The 19,920-nt window shown below is 40.2% G+C and overlaps 1 protein-coding gene across 15 annotated transcripts in view; it reads right to left on the bottom strand.

The window, feature by feature from the left end:
* The window catches only part of KMT2C (lysine methyltransferase 2C), a 189,260-nt gene that overhangs the window by 156,724 nt on the left and 12,616 nt on the right, over positions 1 to 19,920 (bottom strand). Inside the window, exon 1 of one of the 15 annotated variants that reach the window (XM_041408299.1) lies at positions 14,929 to 15,276. The exons of the other annotated variants lie outside the window; for them this stretch is intronic. The gene's annotated coding sequence lies outside the window, so the exon portion shown is untranslated. Of the gene's footprint in view, positions 1 to 14,928; positions 15,277 to 19,920 lie in introns of those variants that run through there. 15 annotated transcript variants of the gene reach the window in all.

The following is a 19,920-nucleotide window of genomic DNA, read 5'->3' as shown; positions in this document are numbered from 1 at the left end:
CTTGAAAGGGGCATAATCAACCAAACTGACATCATCCCTCCCACATAATAAAATGTGAAATCCCTTTACGTGCAGTGTAGCTCTTACACACAGCTGGTAAATGCTGCTAGTCTAGTCTCGATGTTTGTGTCTGCAGAGCAGCTGAGGTTACGTTTGAAATGGTTCAAGAGTGGATAATTTTATTTACTTATTTAGGATGGTAATAGTTATTACATGTTTTCATCCACTGCGGACTACAGATACTATCACTAGTTTTATAAAATTGCCCTCTCTTTTCTGAGTATAACTTTGTTTTCAAAGTTCCTAAAAAAGATTTAAAAAAAAAATAATTTCTGCCTACCATTACATTTTCACCACCATCTACAAGATAAAACAGGTTTAATATTTTTAACATACAAAAAGAAAGTTGCTAGTTTTAAACATGCTTCATTCTTAACTACTCTATTTTACCAGCAATACTTTTTTCCCCACGATGCATTTGTTTAAACAATTCAGGTGTGAACATGAACTGCTGTCTCAAAGCAGCACTGCTCCGTGGACATGCCTGCTGTTACCTCAACACAGTGTAATTGCAAAATAAACAATATCGTATTAATCTTCATCATGTATTTGAATTAAAATATGATTTAAAAAACCCATTCATTTATCTGCTGTGCCCTTTCAGCACTATTTTACTGTGAGATTCTCACTCTCATCAGCGCCACGTTTGGAAAACCCATCAGCCCAAACAGACTCAATCAATGGTGGCTGTTCCATCCCTTAGAGCAGGCTGGGGGAACCTCCTTCTTCCCTGTTTTGTATATTCCTACCCCGTGTTCTTCTCCATTTTCTCTCTCTTTGTGTTGACAAACCCATTTACCTCCACGCTGTCTGTCAATACCATTAACTCGCTGCTCCCACCTTTTTCCAGCTCATTAACAGCAAGGCCAACCCAACACTAATCCCTAAGTCTGCCTTTAACTATTTCCACCCAGCTCCCACCTTTCCCATGGGTTTCACTCCTTGTCTCTTGGATACAAGCAATTTCAAACACACTGGAACTGCAGCTCCATTTGTATTGATTTTTTCATTCTGAATTTCCACAAAACATTTACAGACTATCTGCACCTATCATTTTGTAAACTATGCTGCAAGCACCAGAAGTAACATGAATTTTTAACCCTTATTTTCTCATCTTTAAAAGCTCAGCACTAACACATCACAACATTAATTCTTTAGACAGCTGTTAAGCAGCCTCCTTTTTATCATTTTTTTGTTATATTTAGACTTTTTTGGTTTTGCACAAAATTCTCATGAAGATAACACAAAGCTGGCTTCCTGGATCTCAGCTTCTGAGAAGTATTAGGGCAGTTTTGAGTATTCTCTGTAAAAGTTAAATTTTGTGAGTGTGTCGCCTAAATATGGCATGCCTTAACTTGTGGAAAGTTTGATTTATTGACAAGTAAAGCTGATGTGGCACAACAGGAGATACTAAATTGTTGATTATGCTACTGACATGACAAAGATGTTAATACTATACCAAACCTGTCTTTCTTCCTGCATATCTGAACCGTTTTAAATCTCAAATTATTTCAACAGGTTAAAATTGTTCAAGATGTATTATCAAGAATTCTCTAAACTATAGAGAATTTTATCACTATAAAGTGATAAAAGCACAAATTTATAAATTTAAATCTATACCACAGCAAAAGGAAATGTCAACCTCAAAGCTAAAAAGGATAAAGACTAAATTAAGACTCACAGAAATTCCAGGCCCCATAAACTCCAGAATAAGCACATAAAGTCATCTGATAAAGGGACAAATATTAGTTTTCTTCTTTGCATTTGGATCCTACAGTAAAGCTAACAAGCTTGGTTTAGAGTCCCTAAAGGAAACTTTCTTAATCTAGACAGCTGGAAATTATGTTTTGTTGGGTAAAGTACAGTATTTTGAAGCAGAGATCCTTCCAATGAAAGCTCTGAGAAGATGCCAGGAAAATGAAATTAAGAGTAACACCAAAAATTTTACCTCCTCTATATACAGACACACCCCAACACCTTTTTTTTCTTACAGCCAATTCTACATCCCAATCTGCAGATATGCTGAGGGTTTCTTTCTTCCAAAACTGAGATCAGAAGTTGAGGTTTAGCTTCCATTCCATACACGTGGGCTTGAGTCTCATTAGACACACCCCACATTATCACACCCCAACACTTAATTTCTTACAGAATATAACTAAGTTGGTAATGCACGGTGTAAGAACTTCAGCTTAAAAAATAAAACAATAACACTGACAATGTGTTCTATCATTAAACAGAATCTCTTAGCAATGCCACAGAACTCACAGCTAGCTTAATACAAAATATCACCAAGTATAAACTTTATTAGCTAAATACATTTCTGTTCTTCCTCTTCCAAGTGAAATGCAAGCCTGATTAAATGCTTAGCCTTGGATGTGCACATTAAAATAAAAATATATTAGTCTGAGAGCCTGACTCAAAACCATCACACCTGCACATGCAGGGCTGAGTAATTAACCTGTGTAGTTTGTCAAGGACTGTCTGAAAGTCCTTTGGTTTTTATGCATTCTGTTATCAGCATAATTCAGAGCATTTAGATGAAACGCCTATATAATTCTAAACTGTTATAAAAGCTTTTTTTTTATGAAATCCTACAAATTTCTGATGAGTTCTGTAAGAATTCTTCTGAAGAAGAATTGTGTTATTTCAAGTTTCCTTGGCCATAAGTTTTATATTTGGGTTAATTCAAAAGAAATAATAAAAATTAATACTGCTGAACCTACTAGCTAATGAATATACCACCACTACAACAAACCATGAAAGAATCCATCAATGAATTTGATTTTTAAAATTAGTGACAGCACATCTTAGAAAACAAACTACTGAAGAATGAATGGCATCGTGAAAAGATCTCTGAAAAACGTCATCCATTCCCAAATATCTCAGATAAAATTTGCTAACCTACTGCACCAGCTGCAAGATTCCATCTCTGCTGCCTTGCTCACACATGGAAGACTACAGGAACCAGGTTTCACATAATCAGGAATATCACGGGCCAAACACAATGGTGTCTGACACGTTGCCCACCAACACCTCAGTAAGAAAGGTTTTCTTTTTATCACAGAGCTGCTCTGAGTAAGTGCAGCAACTACTCATGTTCTTAGTACACGTAGAAAAAAAATTCTAACTTTGTAAGAGACTCATTTCAAAGAGACATAAAAACTATCGAGGCCAACCAGTTCTTCAATGTGACAGATGTATCAAAAGAAAATGTACATAAAATAAATGTGACTCAGATAAGCAGCTACTATCAGTTTACTACAGGTACCCTGGTTTGAATAAAGATAAATGAGTTAACAGTATTCTCCCACAATGAGATTTTTGATACTTGCATTAAATCTAAGGAAAACAGTAAACTCCTATTATACACTTTTAAAAACAAATTTATAATAGAGGTATGCCTAAAGCTGAATCACAGAAAAAAAAATAATAGCCAACAAAGTATTTAGAATTTTCTATCCTATTATTCAGGAAGATCTAAGAATACCAAAATATTTTTAAAACAATAATAGAAAGTGAAGCCACATTAGAAAACCTCCCCCTAAAGCTTGCAGTTATTGCAGTACTTCTTAAGGCAGAGTTTCATGACAAAAATACTCATTTTGTGCGGCAGAGACACACAAAAGGATTCTTCGGGATGCCAAACACTTTCAGAACTCTCCAGTGATGACTCATCCTGTTATGTATACAAAGCTTTCATTAAAAAAAAAAAAGTCAGTTGGCATCATTACAGATCCTCAGTTAGCGATCTCCAACTTACTGTTAGTTCTTGTACAAAGTATTCTAAACACTGCAGTGAAGTATTCTGGTATGCTAATTTTGGGGAGGAAAACGTGCAGCTTAACTTGAATGGCTTTTCTTACACGGAGTTTCTACTCTAGTTCACAAACGGCTCCAAGATGGCCTCAAAGAGAGTTTTGAGCTACACAGAAATTCTTTGTTGCTCCACAGCAGTTCCTTGCCAGTCGCGCTGATCAACTATTTTGCCAAAACCAGAAAAATAAGTCTTTCAAAATGAGTCTTGATGACTGGAACGAAAAGAACCACTTCTTAAAGGGGGGGGAAAAAAAAAAAAAGCAGAGGGGGAAGGGTAGTTTAAGTGCCCCTAAAAACTTTGAAAGCATTCCTCCTGGATCTCTCCTTAGAAGTGCTGTTTTAATCTCCTCCACCCCAAATTACTTAATTTATTTAGATAATCTGTTGTTCTGCAACAAAACCACAATAAACTAAAACTGCCACACAGATGCAAATAATTGTGATGAACTGTGCTGCTCTACTGATGAGTATTTTTTAATAAGACAGCTTTCTTTTTCATATATACAACAACTTTGAAACGTGGTGTTGGTTTTTTAATTGGCTGTTGTTTGATTTACTTATACACACGAATGTCTGCAAGATGTACTGAAACCAGAAGCCTCCCACAGCACCACACACAGCACAGCGAGCCTGCATCTCGCTCCATCAAGTCTTTCCAGACTTTTCCAAGTCAAGAGGGTCCTTTCCATTCCTGCTCATCTTCCACCTGCAGACAGCCACCTCCAAACCCAGGTAGGGAGGAGCCTGAGCTCAAACAGTGTTTGACCTCCTCAAATTCATCTCCAGATTCACTCCACAGAGTCTGGAGTTCGCAGCCCTCCCACAGCATCGTCTGGCCCAACTCAAACAAACAAGCGAGATAGAAATAATTTTCTTTATGTTCAATCCCTCCAGTCACTCACTTCTCTAATAATTCAGTTCCTAGTGTTGATCCTTTTCTAAATATGGCCACATAAGCATAAGCAGCGAGTCTCAGTGCCAGCTATGCAATTTCTCTTTCCCACTGGGGACAAGTTTTCCAGCATCTCAGATGTTTTCAGAACAGACGCCTCCCCCACCACTGCCACATATACATTTTATTTTATTTCTTATGAACGCCTCTTACCCACAGCAGTTACAAGTGCCAAATCATCTGATTTCACAGAGTGTCAAAAGAAAAGCCAGATCTAAGAACTTTTATAGCATTTTCTATCCCTTCTTCCTCTGCAACATGTTGATTTGGAAATAATACTCTTCATTTGCTCAAATTCCAGTGGCTACAAGAAGTCTGCTGTCCCTCTCCAGTCATTTACACTGATCACAGGACTTAGTCAACTACACCATGTTTCAGTAAGTTTGAGCTGTCCATGGATACTGTCAAGGCTGTATGTGATCAAAGATACAAACAAAATTTGTGGATTCATGCTATGAGTCTTAGCTTTAAGCATACTGATTTCCATGTTTCACAAAAAATAAACCTAAGGAACAGCCCATTTTTTACTGCTTCCAGACAAGCTATGAAGGTTTGTGTGAGAAAGCGTAACAAAATCCTTTTCATTTTTTAATTCAGTTGTAAGTTTTTGTTATTCTCTCGTTACTTATGTACTACCACAGGTGGTCATGGCAAATTACCAACATAATTTATTCTGGTTCTTTAACTGCAAGTCTAGCTTACTAATTAAATACCAGAAAAAAAACCCCAAACAAACAGAAAAAAACCCACACCCCAGTCTTCAGCAGTTAAAAAGCAGAGGTACAGGAAAGCAGGAGACACCCCCAGACAACAACAGAAGCCTCATATTTGTCTTTAGCAGATTATGCTTAAATGAAAGCAGACACCATTTTCATTTCCTCGCATTTAATCAGTGGTGGATGGAAGAGGACAGAGGAATAGGGAAAGCATCTTCAGCAGAGGTTTGGACAGGGCTGGGCTCTGAGGGGGGTGAACAAGGAGCCTCACAAAAACCAGGAGGCATTTCCAAGCACACAGCACAAACATAATGGAGGGTCCAGCATGGGCTTGGCTCCACGGAACAAACAAAAGGGGATACTTGAATCATATTTTAATGAGGCTTTGCACGTGACCTGGTCCATTAGATGCTGAAATGCTGCTGCAGTTACTCTACAGCCACCTTGGCATTTGGTGGCTAATGCTCCAACTGGCCTCTACGGTACCCCTGAGGAAGGAAAAATAAATAAAGCTGCTGCAGCAGCTTTGGTTGATAACAGCATTAATACACTGGGGGTTTAAAAGATCTGTAGATCCACAGAAATCAGCAGCATCCAGTGTGAAACCTTAACTCACTAATAACCAGTTCTATCAGGAGACATATTACGCAAAATAATTAAGTCAATTTATGTCATATAAAAAACAGGTTAATTATCCAAATACAAATATTATTTAACTAATAGACTAAATCAAAACCTAAGCTATGCAATAGACATTTAACATCAGAAAACAAGATACTGTGGATCCTTAAGGCTGCAAAAAGTGAAAAAAATTCCTGCTCTAAGAACCACACCAAAACTTGCTAACAGTCCAGAAATCCTGCTTTTGGAGTCTATTTGTCTCTTACTGCCTTCAAAAGGCAGTCCTGTTACACATATAGAATTTTTTTTTCAGTTTAAATAAAATTTTCCTGATGTGCCCTAGTGCTATCAACCACATCTTTGGAAAGCACATAGTCTGGTTTTCCCACACATACATTTTCATGCATCCTGACAATTATCACCACAATTCACATTGAGAAGGTGATCACAAAATCAGCATTTACTGTCTCTTCCAACAATTACTACACAGCACTGATGCTAGTAGGCAGAAGGATCAAGAAATCACACTCTGCAGCTGAAATGTGGAACTCCATGCCCAGCACACTGGAAGTTTGTGTGACTGAGAAGAGGCTAGACACATTCAAAGGAGATTTTTATGCTCAACAGATCTGACAGAGCAACACTATCCTTGACTCCAGAAATCCCTCAATTCTTTCCCAATCTCCTGCAATTAGGGGTTTGGGGAAGTATCATTACAAAATTACTTTTGTCTTACTTTCCTAGTAACCACTGCAGGAAACATGATGATGGGACATCCACATCTCTGATCTGACCCAGCACAGATGGCTCTTGTGAAATAAGTAATTTCTCCAAATTATTTTACAAACAGACACTGAATCAAGAAAGCTCATCATACTACCCAGATTACTGTCACATCTAAAAATTCATCTTTAGCAACACTGAACTTCATTTCCAGCCTTGTACTCAATACCCTGTACTCTGAAAACTGAACCTGCAACTATGCAGCTTTTAGTGGTTTATAGGAGTTTCATTGCTCCAAAAGACTGATTCCTGAGTCCAAAGACTCCCATGTGGGCTTCCAGAAATTCAGTTCCGCATGGGGGGCAGCAAAGAAAATGCCCAAGCATCCTATAGACCTTCCCATCCAGGATCTTTGTCCATACTGTGCTGAAAAGGGTGTATACCTTATCCCCTACTCAGGTCATTATCTACCACAGCAAAACAATAACCTTGAGGCAAGCTTCATGTCACACAATCATGCTTTTTAACAAGATGCTTTCACTGCCAAAGAACGTCTATTTTTCCTGTATTTAAGCAACATGAAGCTCTTCTGGCAGATCAATGGATCCTCCTAAGTCATAGAATTTCTTGCACAACATCAGAAATAAGTTAAAGCCCCTCTGTCCTGTAAATACAATCACCTTACATTTTACTGCTATCTTCTAATCTGAAATAATACCCAATTCATGAGCATTCTAACCTTACCTTTATATAATTTATAATTGTTTGCTTCTTCTTGTCACTTAAAGACTACCTAGAGAGATTCATGCAAGGTTATTCTGCCCCCTCACCTTGGATAAAGTCCTGACTTTGAGCACTCAGGCTCATCTTTTTGATGGAATTTGACAAGCATCTTTGAATACCACAACCAAAGAGCCAAGGAAGAATTTTTATGAAAAACAGTTGGAGTTCATTGACTGTTGGCAAGTTCTTCCTCATTCCTTAAAGTTGCTTAATTTCACCCATCTACTTTCCATAAGGATGTGGTCAATGTTCATGAGGAAAACTAGTAAAAGACAAAGTGTATTTTGCAGAATGCCATGACCTGGATGGTTCTGACTTGGGAGTGTGTGTACTGGGATGGCACGGAGCTCTGTCAGTAAATTTCACTTTTGCTGCTCAGGTAGAATCAGGGTATAGGATGATCTGCAGAAAGTTTAGTTCTGATGAGTTTAGCAGGCTTAGGAGATTGTTAAAAAGCCTGGAGAGGAGATTACAGGAGAGATTATTTCAAGATACGTCTTCTTTCAGTCCAAGCTGCAACCACTGAAAGGATTCTGCAGATTGAACTCCCTAAAATGCAACCACCTTCCCTCACTCACATCCTTGCTTCTCTTAGAGCCTCAAGAGACATGACCCCACCACCACTGCTCTTCTGCCCCTAACTATACCACTATACAGCACATCTTCCAAATTTCTCAGAAGTAATTCCATGTTCAGAAGATGTTACAGAACAGTCAGAAAAAATTGCCATGATAAACTGCTGAACAGACCACAACCATCACTGGCTTTTCCATTACAAAGAAGCCCTGGCAAGACAGCCTTCCTTAGAAAAAGTCTACTACTCTTCACCTACAAATGTATGTCTTACTTACCAAGAAAGCCAACGAAGTATCTCTCCTTTACCTGCCTCCTGGCCTGAAACTTCTGGCACAGGGGTTGGTGAGAAGTGCAAGGACAAGATATGGAGTACTACATGCAAAATTATTCAGCCTTACATCACTCTGATAAAACTGAACACATAATATCAGTTTTCCAGATGCTGACTGTGCTTGATGAAATCAGTAGGCTGGGCCTCAGAGGCATGAAATACGTATCTAGCTCAGGAAGAAATAAGCCTAGCTCTCTCTGAGTGACCCCAAATTGCCCCTTTTTTCCCCTGCACACAACAGGACTGTGATTCTTGCCAGCCTCTGCAAAGCAGTGGGAGTAAAACATGACTAATTGGCCAGTAAAAGAATAATAGAGAAATCAAGAACAAGTTTATGCAATTTATAATTGTTGTGATTTCAGCTTAGCACTGTTTCACAGAATCCAAGTTGACAGAAAACTGTTCTCACATTTTCTTGATATCTGAAGAATGAAAAACTATTCCACAATGCCTGGTTTATTTTTCTCGGAAGCATCCTCTTCCCCACAGTTTTTGATCATGCAGAGCAGCAATTCGTTAGCACTATTCAAAACAGTAGGTGCAGAACAGTCCAGGCTATCGAATTCTTACTTGTACTGATGAATGTTTACTCTCATGACTATTTTATTTCAATGGAAAACTTTCTATTGACTTGACTTGTCTTTGAAACAGAATTGTGTACCTTAGAGAATACCCCATCATGCTGATTAATAATTAAATGAATCCATATAGTACTTATTCACTGACAGTTCTTTATCTGGAGGTCCAGAGGCATCAATAATGAAAACTCCTCTGTAGTACTGGCAAAGCTGTCAGCAGCAGATGTTGAAGATTAGGCAGCCATGAGGAAAGAAATAAATATAATATAGGATGGTTTAGATATCAACTGTACGTAGGTCTGCCAATGGTCAGGGGAACTACCTCTGCCTAACCTTTACATCTCTCAGCTTTCACCAGAGAAAACAGCAGCTAACTATCTTCATCAACATGGGTGAATGCAGATATCAGAACTGGCCAGAGCAATCCCTGGCTACACAGCATAGCCCAGAAACTCTGACTTTCTGGTAATAAATAAACTGGAGTCAACCGATTTCAAAACACCCCCAAGGGAAGCAATAGAATAGCCTGAAATAGAAGCTGTTCACCAGCTCAGCTGCAGGATTCTAAAACTTTCTATGGAAAAGTGACACAACCGTCTCAGTTACTGAACCGCAGGCATCAAGACAGGTTCAATATCTACATGCATTTCTGAAAAATGGAAGAAAGAAATTAACTTACTAACTCCTCACAGCTAAACATTCTTCATCATTCTAGAAGGATTTTACCATCGGAGGACAAATATACCAGAGGAAAAAAAGAGACGTGTCTAACTATTTCACATCTTGTTGACTAATAAATATCTGAACAAAATCTACAAGGCAGACTGCTCTCCCCAGCCCAGTTTCAAGAATTTGTTAATGTAGGATTGTACCCTGATCCAAATAAACCACCTCAGGAATCTTCCAGACTTCCTCACCATCACTCTCTTCTTCCAAGAACTAGACTTCAAGTAGTAATAGTTGTTATTTCTGGAGCTGCATAAAAATGTCTTCACATGGTTCCCTAGACTGTTTATTTTTCTTAATTTAAAAATCTTAGCTTCCTTTAACAAGGTGAAAACAAAGATCACAAGGAGACAGAAATGAAAAGATACATAAAGATACAAAAACATACACATAAGACTAAGCACTGCTTACAGGCAAGCTACCTCACCAAGGTGGATTAAGGTGAAAGAGAAAGACTGAAGTCCATGCTCCTCAACCTCCATCTCCCATCTGTTTTACAGATTATATTCCTGTAACTCTGGGCTCCTCTTTCCTGAGCACTGCAAACCCACAACACTTCCAAAAGCTCTCTACCTTGTTTCTGTACCCCTTCCTATGTGCAATCAGCCTTCTACTAAAATACTGCAAAGCCGAAGTGAAATGTTTCCAACAAGAACAGTCTCTCAAAGGTTAACAGTAGTATTTACTGCTCAATCCTGACCTCCATTTTATGGCAGCCCTGAACATACACTGAATGACTTCTGCCACAACTGTGACTAAACCTTCTGTACACAAGGCAAGGCTGACATGGCAGTGACAACACCTAGCACACCTATTATTTGACCCAGATCAAGGACCTCTGAAAAGGTCAGAAAATATTTCAGGTTCATTCATTCCCTCACCACTCTCCTTGACCACTGCTGGTGTCTTCTCGCATGCTAAATACATTCTCAACAGTGCCACAAAACCATGCTGACAAAATTGCCCCACTCAAGCCCAAGGGCAAGGTGACTAAAATAAAGCTTATTTCTTCTCATTGCTCCAGATACACCATCCCTGCATAGTCCCATCCAGCCCATCCCTTCCCCCTGCCCCATCCTCTTTGTTCCACCAAATACATCATATCCTTTCACCCTGCTCCTCCTGCTTCAAAAAAGCCTTCAAATTGTATTAAACTCAGTACCCTCACAAGTCACTTGATTCAAAGACAGCAGAATTCTGCAGAACTGTAAGAGCCTAAATAATAATTCTGTTTGAGGTTTTCTGAATTCTGGAAAAAATACAGCTCCCTTTCCTCCTGGTCTAACTCCACCTCAAACACATCCCCCACGGAATGATTATTCCCAGAACTGCCCTTTTCAGAGTTTGTCCCATTTTTCTCCATGGCACCTGATGTTACATGCTAACAGGGACTGCAAACTGGTTAACTATAAACTATATATAAACTATATAAACCAGGCAGTAATAACCTGCTCTCATATGCATTTCTTCCTGAATGGAGTCTTCCAAAAGCAACCTACCATCTCTTTTTATACTATCGGGGCACTGGGGGCCTAGAAATTAAAAGTAAGAAAACAAACAAATAAATAAATAAATAGAGAAAAAGAAGATCCAGAGTAAAAACAACATGGAAGTGACTGTGCTTGGAAGGAACATATTGAGCTCTATCTAAAACAACTAATTCATTCCTGAAACTGAATTATACGCAAGAACTGCAAGTTCTGGCTAAACAAACAAATAAATACACAAGCAGACTCTTCTAATTAAGTAACATTACAAAAGTATTCACCTTTCAATGTTTGGAAATCAGGATGAAAACATGGGACAAAGATGCCAGCGTGAAATCTTTCATTTTCTAGCTGTAATACAAAAGCACCATCAGCACAAGCCACACTTCTGTGTAACATTTCTCCAGTGAGTACAAACAAGAGGGAGACTTCCCTGAAGAGACAGACAGAAACGCAGAGTGCTATGACTAACTTCCAACAGACCTTATGGAGGAGCCAAATATCCTCCAAAGGATGATATCATCTATGCTTGTGCCTGGCTTTGGACCTCAACACGGAGATGAAAAAAAAAATTTTAACGAGGAAGGCCACATATAATTACGCTCCATTTTTTTTTTAATCAAAGATATTTCCAAAGGACAAAGCTTAACTGTGATGTTTCGCCACTCAACTCCATCTGAGATGTCAGGGAAAAAAAAAAAAAAATCTGTCAAGACCACTAAAAGACTCATCTGTTTGCTGAATACATTCCACATCAGATTACCAAACACAAAGACGTGAACACTGTCAAACAGAAGGCGCTCACCTATTCCCAAAGCCACGTGACGGCTCCTCCGCCACGCTTTCCCTACTGAATTTCCATGACATTTCCTGGTTCACCTCGGCCGTCCCGGGGAGCACAGCAAATGCCATGAATCGCAAGAAGACATCTGATATCTGTGATATCACACGCTGGGATCCTGCCAGAGAACCTCAACACGCCAAAAGGATTTCGCAGAGGAAAGACAGAATTATAAAAGACTAGCTGAAGGCCCACTGTCAAACTGGATTTTAGTACTTCTTCAAACACCCTATGTCCCAGGAGCTTTAGTAATCACTAAAATTGGAACTGCCCAAATAAAACAAAAGTGTATTTCAGCCTTTTTAGAGTATGTTTTTGACAACACTCCACAGCCAGTCCCCCATGCTCTCGAGCTGTGTGTTTTATACCAAATGGCATACACCAAGTACATATTCCTCCATACTAAGAGTTCTCTATCCACACTTTCAGAACAGGAAACCAGAATTGCAAAGCCGTAAGGTTTGACAGCAGTGATGAGAAAAGAATACTTTAACCATTATTTTTAAGTAGGTGAATAAATTAAATACAGTAAGTCTGGAAATACACGTAAAGCATACATTGAGTGGTCCTTTTAGCCAGAAACAAAAGGAGGAACAAATACATGGCTGCTTTTAATTTCTGCTCAGCCATTTACCCTTAAGAAATCATTTTCAGGCAAGTCCAATGAACATTAAGAAACTGTACATGATGCAACTACTTTCTACTGGTATATTATGTAAATGACAATATCACCCCCTGTGTCCTCCCCTCCAAAAAAAAGCTTCCAAAGAACATTTTGCCAAAACTCTGCAGGAGTTTCTGCTGAGGAGAGAATAATACAGAAAAAAAAAATAAAAAAGGAAAAAAAGAAAGGCAAGCAGAAAAAATTAAAAGTCAACAGAGTCTGACAAAATAATTATATAAAATTAAATACTATTCCTACCAAAACAAAAATATTTTGACCTAAAAGCATCTATATTTAATGCTGGCAGAATATTAGTTATTACTTTGCACAGAATGGACAAAACAAGAATCATAAAACAGTTTACAAAGATGACCTGTGAGGCAAGGAACTAAAAACTACAGATACTTAACTCCAAGTATATTCCCAAAAGAAAGGCCATCTACAACAAAGTAGTAAAAGATGCATAACCAAATTCTTTAAAAACAAATGTACCGTAGTCATCAGTGAAGTTACTGAATGGCACTTAACAGCAGCTAATCACACAGCACTGAGAAAAAAAGTCTATCTTGTCTCCTGTTTCTATCTTACAAGTAGATGGTTAAAATATTTCCACTCAGCAGTCTGGAAGCTGCAGTTATTTTCTGTAGCAAGTGGATTTTATTGTGCAGGAGCATCAAACAGCACACACGACCATCACCGTGATGGTCACACAGCACAAAGACCCCTGCACGTAACCTCCAGCTCAGGAGCTGCGTGTACTTCAACATCCAGCATTGTACAGAGTCACTGAGAACCTTTAAATGTCTGCCCAGTTGTTTCAGTTTTGGTATAGGAGTACAAACCCACTACTGCTTTATTTCTTCACATGAAAAAGCCTCAAACCATTTTCATACCGATCTTCAGAGCTTTCAACAGCTCTACGCCAAATAACACAAGAAAAAAAAATGAAGTTAAACAAAAATTTAAACTAACTCAGGAACGTTTTTCAATTATGTAAGAATCCAGTTAGAGTGTTAACTAATGATTTACTGGTGTGTAGTGTTTAGTATCTAGAATGAGGCACAAGACTGGAGAAGTTTTTCAGGAAAATACAAAACACTGTACAAATTAACTGGTTCATATTTTGAAAGCATAGGTTGTTATGTTGGGTGGGTTTTTTTAATCAACCTGCTACAAAGTAAGGCCACTGGAAAAAGGGGTAGCCAGCCTTTCATAGTGCCCAAATAAAAATAAAAAAAAATAGACTTTTTTTTTACAGTTGTACCAAGTTTGTTAAAGCCAGCCAGTTACATAACGTTTACTTTGACTTATGACCTATTTGCTTACACAAAATCATCATATATGATGGTCTGAGCACCCATTATACGCTAGAGACATATTTTATTTTTTAAAGTGTTTTTATTTTTCTCTCTTAGTTTAGAACTACAGTTTAAAACAGCGGGAGGATCACCTAAAATTAACACTATAAAGGTATGCTTTGAAAGCATGCAAAATTAAAATGGCACGTTCTTCAAAAATAGCGTGAACGGAATACTCCAAAATATTAAAGAAAAATTAACCCTATCTCCATTTTCCATCTCTCCAGTATTTACATCAGGAAGTGACCAAAAAAAAAATAAAAGGAAAAATAAATAGTTGTGCTATAGGTATCTATATAAAGTCGTATTTTTTAAAGAATATCTGCGGGCACACGTGTGTAGGTGTACCCAGGGCAGCGCTGACCGGATGCCCGGCTGCGCCCGGGTCAGAGCGAGCGGGGCTTTTGTGGTTCTTTCTCCCACCCACCACCCTCCCTTTCCTTATTTTTATTTTGTAAACGGCCGCGGATAATCCAGCCAGCGTGTAACTTGAACCTCTACACCCACGTCTGGACACGGGTCCGGGTTTTTTTTTGACCGAACGGCGTCGAATCCGCCGTGCCGAGTGTCAGCGGCGCCCAGTCCCCACGCCAAGTTTGCCGCCCGGTCCCGGCGGGTCCCCGCTCCCCGGGGAGCCCCTTCCCGCTGTCACCGCCTGCCCTCGATACAAAGAAGTTCAGCGCCAGCCGTACTCACCCCCGGCGAACTGGCTCTGCGCGACATCGCCCAGCGCCGCGGAACCGCTCGCAAATCCCCTCTGGAAAATGGAGGGGCTGGCACCGGTGCGATCCGGAGGGAAGAGAAGTTATTTACATGCCAGGGCCCGAGCCCAGCGCGGAGCGGAGACGGCGATGCTCAGCGCTGCCCGCGGTCTGCCATGTTCGTGCCGCTCGCTCGGCGCTCCCCCGGCCGCTGCCCCGGGGCCTCGGGCGGCTCTACAGGGCCCCCCCCATGGCGGCGCCGCCGGGGAGCGATGCGCCACAGCCCCGATCGCCGCGGAACTTCGGCTCCGGGATCCTCCCCGAACCAGGCTGGGGCCGCCGGCGGAGGCAGGGGCCCGCGCGTCCCGGCGGGCGAGCCCGGGGGCGAAGCGGGAACGGAGCGCGACAGCGCCCGGCGCTCCCCCCGGCCCTGCCCGGGAGCACCCTCCGGGCGCGGCGGGCGGCAGCGCTCCCGCTCCCTTCCCCCCACGCCCGCACTTTTCCATTTAACAAAGCAGCGCAACCAAAAGTTACGTTTCCATAGACGCCAGCCGCTTTCCTGGCGGCCCCTCCTCGGCTGCTGGGGCTGCTCTGGGAAAAGCAGGGTTTCACGCGTGAAAGATCATCGTGGGACTGGGGGGATCGCCTTTTTTTTTTTTTTTTCCTCCTTTTTCCACAGAATCACAGGACCCTTTGGGTTGGAGATCAGCTGCTTCAAACCCCGGCCAAGGCAGGGTCACCTGGAGCAGGTGACACAGGAACGCGCCCCGGTGGGTCTGGAATGACTCCATGACTTCCCTGGGCAGCCTCTTCCACTCTCAACATAAAGTTCCTCATGTTGAGGTGAAACTTGGTGTTTAGTTTTGTGGTTTTAGTTAGTGTTTTTTGTTTTAGTTTTCTTTTTTTTTTTTTTTTTCTCTCCCCCTTTCATGCTCCCCCAATGCTTTCCAGGCTGCTCTACACTTCTCCAAAACAATCTGGAATGGACAAGATAGGAAAGCAAAGCTTGACAAATGTCCATCTACAAATGGCTCTTTCCTAATTCTCCAAAAGCTCCCTGCCAATTTTATTCTCCTACAGAGAGAAAAACAAATCAAGAAAACATTACGCAAGTGTCACTTCACTTGCATCGATAGATACTGGCAAACCAATGGGTCCTGCCAATTTGAGCAGTAATGCAACTACCTTTGTTCAACTTCCCTTCACACAAAAACCCCGAAGCAGCTGTTGTGTAATGCTTTGCTTCTGTCAATCTCAAGTTTTCTTAAAATTTGCTTAAGTACCAGACATCTGCAAGACAGAGGTTGACACATTGACAACAATAATCTGATTTGTCTGCCAAACAAAGTAAGACCATGCATCACCTCTATTTTCTCATTCATCTTGGTATTTTTTTTCTTATCAAATTGTCTTCTGTCACACCGAGCTGCAGCTGGACATAGTTAATCTTGGGCACCATCTGTTGTGAACAAGCAAGTAAGTTCAGTATTGCCTTATGAGTACTAGTTAGAGAAATTCTCAATAAATGCACCTAGGAACTCAAAGATATCATTTCACCTCCAAGACTGAACAAAATAAACCCAAAATCCCACACTGATTCACAGAATGGGATCTACCCAGGTAGAGGGAGTGGACCAATGCTGCCTCTCCTTCCATTTTCAGCTGGAACATGTTCTAGGTGCCCAGCCTACAGGAAAGTTTTTTATCAAACCCATTCTACAAAGATGAAGATAAAATTTTAAAATGAAAGCACTCACATGAAAAAATCTCCAGGTGTTTACTCTGAAACAAGTAACTATTGTATAAGAGCCATTGTGCCATGTTAGTACAGGTACGGACACATAAATATATTTGGCTACAAGGTGCTATCAAGCTCTGGCTTATCAGCACATCTCTGTAACCACACGTATTAGCACACTCATTCTGCTGCAATGAGAAGGTTAAATATGTTATTCTAAACCTTAGCTGAGATGGGGAATGTCAGGGGTTTATTTTGCAGTAAGGGCTGGTTGCCTTGGTCCAACCAACAAGTGGTGAATTGCAAAGCCCCTAGTGAGCCATTAATCACTTTGCCTATTCCCTGTCACACTCACTGTCCTTCAGGTTCAGCCAGGACAAGCCCCTGTTGGACATCCATCTCTGCTGAGTTTAAACACTTATTCTAACCAATAATTCTCAGATCAACTAAAGTAAGCTCCTCTTCAAGCAAAGAAGATACCAAAGAGCAGACAGAAGCTGTGTGTTCTCCAAACTGTATTAAATAAAAGGAGTGTTTAGGGTCAGTAGGTTAAGCAAGGCTGGAGTACCAAGTTTCCCATGTGTCATCTATCCCATAACTGCCTGTTTTCATGAGCTTCCACCACAACCCTGGTGTGGTACCATTCCAGGTGACAGCCCTGCAGCATGAGTGACCCTCCATCAATTCACATCACTGTCTGTGCTGCTGTACCTTAAACCTGCATATGTTTCACATGTTACACTGTTAAAAACTTTAGGTTCTAACCTAGAAGGTAATGGGTCACCTGACAAGTTTAAGCACGAACAAGTTCTAATTTAGTAACAGCTGGTTAAAATAATAATAATAAATTACTCTCAGTATTTTTCCTTGCTGTTCATGTGACCCAAGATCCAAGCTAACAGGTGTGAAGCCATATTAGCTGGCCTTGTTCTTCTCCTTCTTTGGGGATGTATTTTCCTCTCACATCAAAGGGTGACAGTTATTTTACTGTAAGAGCACATTAATTGCCATAAAAATCTTAGGAAGGAAAAAGTGTAATTGTACTACAGCACAGTCAGATGTGGTCCAACACCAGTCATGTTGACTGATTACTACTTCTCCACACAAACTGCCCATAAATTGCATGCAGTAGGATTATATGTTCAGCAGCAGCTCCAGTGGAAGCTGATCCCACCCCACACCTCTTCCTCCCAGCCTTGGAACTGTTCCCGTTCAGATGAATGTTGGATTCTGAACCAGCCACATGGACCAAACCTGCTACAGGACAAGCCAGCAAGAAGCAGCAGGGCTGGACACTGAGAAAAGGCAAAGCAATTGTGTCTGCAGCAGCTCCCTGCCCTGATTCACACATCTCCACAAACGTGTGTCACCATAATGGCAAGGCAGGAAGTGTTTATGCCAGTGCTTCTGCCAAGAAAATGTACATGGGAAAAATGGGACCAGTCGTCTCTCCTCAGACTTCTTTTTTTTTTTTTTTTTAATAAGCAACAGAAGTGATAGATTTAATGATTAAGATAAAAACTTATGTCTATACATATGGTGGACTGTTTTCTTCCAAGCTCAAATTGATTAACTCAAGGATGCCACTCTTGAGTTAATCAAGACACATTGAGCAAAGCAGCCCTATCTGTTTGTGATAGGCCCTGTTTACATTCCTAACTTTGGGAGAATGTTTCTTCACAGCAACCAAGAGAAATTCAGAAATAAACAAGTCACCAATTCCAATATATTCTTATCAAAATTTCAGATGGAACACATATACAATTAAAAGACATGGGCTTCTCAACAGAAGTATTACTTGGTTACTCTAATTGGGTCATACATCTGATCTGTTACTTCATTGATTTTAAAATGTAAAGACAGATACATTGAGAAGATCAAAATGCTGTTTGTCTTTCCTACACATTTTCCTCAACTCCTGCCGACCTGCTATTTCCAAAATATTCAGTGGGTTTCTAAAAATATTACAGTTGTAACCACTTGAGATTAAGCCCTAAGTACTGAGCTTCAAAAGGACAACAGCAGAAAATGCAAATATTTCTCCTTAGCCTGGCAATTCTGCTGAAATGTAAAGGCATTTTACCTTCTAGCATCCCTTTATGCTTCCATGCTACATAGCAACTCAAACCACCCTCTTCTGTGAATAATTTCTCTGTAAATTCCAATATCCATGCCAAAGGATTAAACAGAAGACTGACTCCTTTTTTTACTGCATTTGAAGGTGTTTGGACGTTCTTCATTTCTAACCTGTACTACAACATTCTCTAGAGAGAGACTTCATTTCTAAAAGTAAAAAATAAAATGAAAAAAGGTTCTAAACCAGTTCCAAACAGTCTGTTTCCTCTCCCCTGCTTCTCTCTTCTTGTGAGCATGAACCAGATCATATCTAGACCCAAAGACAGGTTGGCAGCACGTCACACAGCCAAGAAACATGTGTATTAACTGCATACCCACATTAACCTACTGTGATAAATTTGATTTAAAGCCATTACATCTAAGATGCCACATCTAGCAAGCTTGCATTTAGAAACCAAAATTGAACAGCAATGTAAGTCAGATAATTAAAATAGCTTTCTATAAAGAAAACTTCACATTCTGTCTTTTCTCATGGCTTTGACTGGCAAGGTTTGGCAAATATAATTTCCAACCCCCCTACCAGGGGCAGGGACCTTCCACTATGCCAGGCTGCTCCAAGCCCCATCCAGCCTGGCCAGGAACACTTCCAGGGATGGGGCATCCACAGCTTGTCTGGTCAAACTGTTCCAGTGCCTCACCACCCTCACAGCAAAGAATTTATTCCTAACATCTGATCTAAACCTGCCCTCTGACAGTTTGAAGCCATTCCCCCTTGTCCTGTCACTAGAGTTCCTGATGAAAATTTTCTTTATCAAAAAAAAAAAAAAAAAAAAAAAAAAAAAAAAAAAAAAATACAGAGAGGACTAAAAAGCAATATAGATTAAAAACCACAAGTTCAAAAGAAGATGCAAGATTAGAAGAGGCAAAAAACAGAAATACATGAACACTCCCAGGCCATCAGAAAATGACTCATTGCTAGTGACATGCATTGTTAGCTGCTAGCACAGGCAGGACAAAACTCTTTTCAACAGTGCATGATGGAAATCCAGTGAGAATATAAATTCTGACATATTTACTTTAATGTAATCAAAATAGCCCTACACTTTTCTAGCAGATAAACTTTTAAATCTACTTTTTAAAAAGAAAATTTGGAATGCCAGGTGACACCATTTC

The sequence above is a fragment of the Onychostruthus taczanowskii genome, unplaced genomic scaffold (genome assembly GCF_017590055.1).
Source record: "Onychostruthus taczanowskii isolate IOZ18803 unplaced genomic scaffold, ASM1759005v1 scaffold3, whole genome shotgun sequence".
NCBI lineage: Eukaryota > Metazoa > Chordata > Aves > Passeriformes > Passeridae > Onychostruthus > Onychostruthus taczanowskii.
The sequence above is the reverse complement of the archived record's forward strand: the minus strand, read 5'-3'. Positions and strand labels throughout refer to the sequence as shown.